Genomic DNA, 6072 nt, shown 5'->3' with positions numbered 1-6072 from the left:
AAAGAAACAAACAAACAAAAAACCCCTCAGGCACAGAATTGCAGATATTCACAGTAAGCAGCATTCAGTGTAGATGTAAATGCAAAGGAGTTATAAGCGGAGCATCACCAGGGCTGGCTACAGAGAGTAACTACATAATATTAAAAGGTTTATGTCACTAGGAAAATATACTAAAAAACTGAATTTTGTGCTTCTAATTAATTAGTCTCAAAATATATGAAACAAGATTGATAGCATTGCAGAGGGAAATCAGCAAATCCACTTTTGCAGAGGATGACCTCAACATATCTTTCTCGATTATGAATTTGTCAAGCAGACTTAAAAAGATAGTAAATATGTATAAGGTTTTAATAATCCAATGTACAAACTTTTTTTTTAATATTTAAAAGTCTACACCAATTAAAGAATACATATTCTTCTAAAAAACACATGGAACATTTTCAAAAATTGACCAGATACTAGGGCATAAAGAGACTCAACACATTTTGAAGAATTGTATTCTACAGACAGACTCTGACCACAAATTAATTTAGAGGTCAGTCACTAAAAAGTTGTATGAAATTCCATTCATTTTTATATTTTAAAACTCACTTCTTAATAACTTATTGTCAAATAAGAAGTCACAATGGAAATTTAAAAACTTAGACTGAAAACATGATAAAAATGTGATATACCAAAACTTGTAAGATGCAGCAAAAATGCCATTAAAAGGAAAGTTTACAGCCTTAGATGCTTATATTTAAAAAGTAGAAAGAGTGAAGCATCCAACTTGAAATTCTAGAAACCTCAAACAAAGACAAGGAAGATAGACAAAAGGAAATAACAGGCAAGAGCAGAAATCAGTGCAATAGAAAAGAAAAGATAGCGAGGATCAACAAAACCCAAAATTAGTTCTAGGAAAAGATTATTGAAAGGATAAATCTGTAATCCTGTAGTTGCTGTTGTCATAACTACTGACTACAAGATTTTAACTGTAAATGTAATTTTAGTTTACTTCCACCCCTTTACTTGTTATCTTACGTTTTACAATGCCCTATAACCAGTAGCACTGTTTGTCCCAGCCATTTTTGTTTTTTCCCTCAGTCTGTTTATTTAGCTTAGTCTTTTTATTTATGTTAATTAAACTATACACAATACTCCTGTAAACTGTAACCTAATGCAAAGAACTTCCTAGACTTAAGTTAATACTGTAAACTGTTAACTCATGGTTACCCCCAGCTCTACAAAGAACTTCTTAGACCAGTGCTTCCAATATCACTATCTCCACCTCCCTTTGTCTAATCCCACAAAAACCACAAACCCTTGTGACTTGGGGAGACAGGTATGTGGTCTCCTACCCTGCGAAGAGTAATGAACCAAACTTGTTCAACAGCTGGTGTGCTCCTGTGGTCTTCGACAAGCTGAATGCAAAGTATAGCAGCTGATCTCCCCTCTTTCCTTGTCAAGTGAGTAGATGGTTAAATATTGATATCAGCAGCCTTTAAAGCCTCCAACTGCACAATGTCCCATCTTGATGTGATCCATACTGTTGGTGTTGAGAAAGTCACGAAACTATGGGGTCTTAGATGTGATTTCCACATGACCCTGAAATCACCCATTATGTGGCAGGGATCGGGGGCTGGGGAATCGAAGCTTTGCTGGTGAAGTAGCTTCAGGGCAATTTCTCCAGCCAGCTAAGAGGGGGTGTCATTACTGTCCCCTCTCTCGACTCATTTCCCTCCAGCTGTGGGCATCTTGGAGCAAAGAGGAGAATTTGCAGACTAGGGGACTGAACAGTCTCAAGCAAAGAGGGAAAAAAATAAAGAAACAAGCAGACAAATACAGCAGGATCTCAAGGCCAAGAAAGTGTGTGGTATGGACTTTAGTTAATAATATAAGTATCGTAACATTGGTGTTACCGAGCAAGGGCTCACTGGCCGACATGCATAGAAGTCAATGCCCTGATGTCAGGATTTTGAGAAAAGGAGCTTTAATGCAAGGTTGACTGGCATGGAGAAAGGCGCCACCGCCACTACTACCCACCGCAGCTCAAATCTGTCTCAAGAGTTTAGGGGTTTTATGGGATTTAAACAAAGGGAGATGGAGATACCGACTTTGTTACCAGACCAAGGCGGTGGATTCTTTTGTCCAATGTGCTCAAATGACCAATTCCTGAGACACAGTTTTTTCAAAGAGAGAAAGAGTTTATTGTTAGGCACAAAGCAGGGGAGCAGATGGCGTATCGGTCCAAAATCTGTCTCCCCAAACTGCAGTAACTCTGATAGTTTTATAGCATCAAAAGATGAGCAGGTTTTAGGATAGTGAGCACAATGGAGCCAGATGATTTGATTAGAAGGGATCTAATTGTTGAGCATGCACAGATTGATTACATGCTTAGTCACAGAACATATGTAAGAAAATGGCAGCCTTAATATGATGATGGGTGTGATTTTTAGTATTATAATGAGGTACAGGTGACTTGTAGTTTAAAGTCTAAGCTACTACGCGTATCAGGCAGGTCCATTTTGGTTAGATCCAGCTTCAGTTATCAAGATAACTTTGGACTTCGGAGGGGTTTGTTCTGGGCTGACCCAAGACCCTTCATTAATATACATTAGAGGCTGTCTTTAGTGATCATAAGACTCTAACATAGAAAAACTGGATAAGTGAGTATAAGTGAAGGTTAGTCATGGGGTTTTTACAATCACAGGGGCACAAGATAAAGGCTATACAATCATCAAAGATCAAGGTGACAAGATTACAATTTGACAATTTCAGGTATTTCCTTCTGACTATTCTAATGCACTTAGTAAAATATCTATATAATGATTTAATAATTATGATCATTTGTTAATTCTTATCTTCTCGGTTATAACGTTACTCAAGTTGGCATAGATGAATTGCTCATGTTTAAGTTATGGTGAAAAGGGAATGTGCAAGTGCCCTTCTGAGAAGCCTTTGAATGATCAAAGTTACCTGGGGTAAGCCCAAATTGGCTGTAAATGAAGGCTGTAAATGAGGGCAAAGGAATAATTTAAACAAATGGGCAGTAAATTAGGAGTGCTAAAAAAAGGGCAAGTATTTAATTAAAGCAATGTTGTAAACAACTACAAGTAAAATAATTAAGCTAAACAAACTGTAAGAAAGGGGCAAGGCCTCCCCTCTACGTGGGATCAGACACCCAGGGGAGTGACTCTCCCTGGCAACGTGGAATGTGACTCCTGGGGAGGAATGTAGACCCAGTATTGTGGGATGGAGAACATCTTCTTGACCAAAAGGGGGAAGTGAAAGGAAATGAAATAAGCTTCAGTGGCAGAGAGATTCCAAAAGGAGCCGAGAGGTCACTCTGGTGGGCACTCTTACGCACAATATAGACGACCCTTTCTAGGTTCTAATGAATTGGGGTAGCTGGTGGTGGATACCTGAAACTATCAAACTACAACCCAGAACCCATGAATCTCGAAGACAGTTGTATAAAAATGTAGCTTATGAGGGGTGACAATGGGATTGGGAAAGCCATAAGGACCACACTCCCGTTTGTCTAGTTTGTGGATGGATGAGTGGAAAGGTGGGGGAAGGAAACAAACAAACAAACAAAGGCACCCAGTGTTCTCTTTTACTTTAATTGCTCTTTTTCACTGTAATTATTATTCTTGTGTGTGTGGTAATGAAGGTGTCAGGGATTGATTTTGGTGATGAATGTACAACTATGTAATGGTACTGTGAACAATCGAATGTACGATTTGTTTTGTATGACTGCGTGGTATGTGAATATATCTCAATAAAATGAATATATAAAAAAAGAAAGGGGCAAGCAAGGCATCTGGGTACAACAATGTTATCAATCCCTCAAGTTAACATAAGATAACAATTATAATAAAAAGTTAAAGAAATAAGCTAATATAACAACCACTATTACAAGAAAAACCGCTGTAGTCAGCAGTTACCTAAGTGTAACTGGCTTCAAATCCCACTTGAGTTCATACCCCCTACCCCTCTGCTTGGCATGGGGAGCCCTTGGCTACATCTTCAGAGATCACAGAACAGGACGTCAGAGAAGACAGGAGCTGGAAGTGAAGAGTTGCCTCTGCAAGGTTGTTCAGAAGGGCACCGGGTCCTTCTCTCTCCTTACAACCAACTAAGGAGTTACTTGCAAAAACAGAAAACACAAGGGATCCAGGAGGCAGAGGAAGATACTGTGTCATCTGAGGCCCGGTACAGAGCTTCCTTGAAATAACACTGGGAGGAGGCCCCCATGGAGCAGCACCCCCCGTGACTCATGCCGTCAGCTCTTCTTTGCATGTGGAAATGAGACAATCAGGATGCTGCTGGGTCAGGTTGCTGGGAAAGGGCACCTACCTCACTGTTGGGAAGTCCCCTTGGTCACCGCTCCACGCATCCCTCAGTGTCCTGGATACTCAGACTGAGAGGGGAGACGGCTTCCTCACGCCCCACAGGAGCAGCTCAGAGCAACTGGCCCCTCCCGCCCCAGTGAGACCATAGAACTTGATTGTTCAGAGTCTGGGACTGGAGAGAGGCTGGCAGAAGGTGAACTCCAGAGATGGGGCATGTGACAGGGGAGCAAGGCCATTTCCCTGGGCGGTGGTGGCCTCTGGGAGTCCATTCCTGAAACGGCACTGGCAACTCTTCTCACTGGCTCACTCAACTGAGGACAGGGCTGATCATGGACTCAGTCACTGACAGGCACCTTCTTTTCCCCTTGACAGTAAAAGAGCACAAAGGGCTGGGTTGTGGAGATTTGAGGAAAACGGAGTTGTCATTAAAAGCAAACTTAGTCTCCCCAAGTCCAATGTAGAAGCAGAAGAAGGACTGCTGACAGGTCCTGGGGCCCAGACAAACTTGCAGGCTCAGAACCTGGGAAATCCCAAGTTCTGCATGCAGTAAATCCACCTGCCAGATCATTTCCTGTGGCAACCCTGGCTGACCTCAGCATCCCTGTATTCATACATTCCCCACCACCACTCTGACCCTACAGTTCCTTGACCCCGTAAACTCTACTCTACCCTGCCTACCACGCCAACGCCAAGCTCCTGCCCGGATGGCCTCACCACCTGTAGCTCCTCCATTTCTGAAATCCCAAACTATTCTCTGACCTCAATTCCTGTCCTTCCAGCCCCATCACTCCATCTGTGCTTTGCCCTGTGGAGGCCGCCGGTTGGTAGAGAGCATGGTGTTCTCTTGCTCTGGTTCTGTCTTAATCAGGAGCAGTCTGAGTGGCAGAAAGAGGAGGCATGAAGCAGGCCTGTGAGGCTGCTGCTGGGGAGGGGGAGGAGAACAGCCAGCTGGGTCAGGGACCCTGCAGAGGAGCTGGCTGGGAACAATTGGGAACAAAGACTGGCCACTCTTCCGCTGAGGCCCCAGAGCCTAGCCTTCCAGGAAATGGCTGAGATTCCAGATTTGGAAGGAAGAGACCTATAAACAGAAGCTGTGCCCTGAGAAGGGAGAGCAGCCTCTCTTTAAGGAGAGGGTGGGAAGCAGCAGGGTAAGCTCACATTGCAGGCTCAGAATTCAGAAGCCGCAAGGCCTGCCCGCTCCAGACACAGGGTTTCAGGGCTGGGAAGACCCTTGCGGGCCCTTTATCCCAACCACCTTTCCAGGTCCTGGAAAATGTCCCTGCCAAGATGGCATGAACAATTTCAGTGATGGGATTTGTGTAAAAACAAGATTGGCTAGCCTTTGCTGATCATGTACTGTGTCGGGCATGGTATTTAGGAGTTTTATGCTTTACATCATTTCATTCTGGCTCCAGCCCTCAGGGTAGGAGCTACCATTATTATTCCCATTTTACAGATCAGGAAGCTGCCTTGCAGGGATTAAATGACTTGCCCAAGGCCTCACAGAAGTTTCTCCCAGCTTCCAGAGGCTCCAAATCCTTCCTCTCTTCCACTCCACCCCCAGCCCCATCTATTCTTGGGGAGACTGAATGTGGACAGATAGCACCCAGTCCCCTCCACTTAGCTGCAGCAGCGCCAGACCCACTGACCTCTGACCTCAGCTTCTTCTCCTCTGGGTTTCCATTCCACTCCAGCAGGGGGCCACTTGGAAGCAAAGGGACAAGGATTGGGATTCAAG

The sequence above is a fragment of the Choloepus didactylus genome, chromosome 6, assembly GCF_015220235.1.
Source record: "Choloepus didactylus isolate mChoDid1 chromosome 6, mChoDid1.pri, whole genome shotgun sequence".
NCBI lineage: Eukaryota > Metazoa > Chordata > Mammalia > Pilosa > Megalonychidae > Choloepus > Choloepus didactylus.
The sequence above is the reverse complement of the archived record's forward strand: the minus strand, read 5'-3'. Positions refer to the sequence as shown.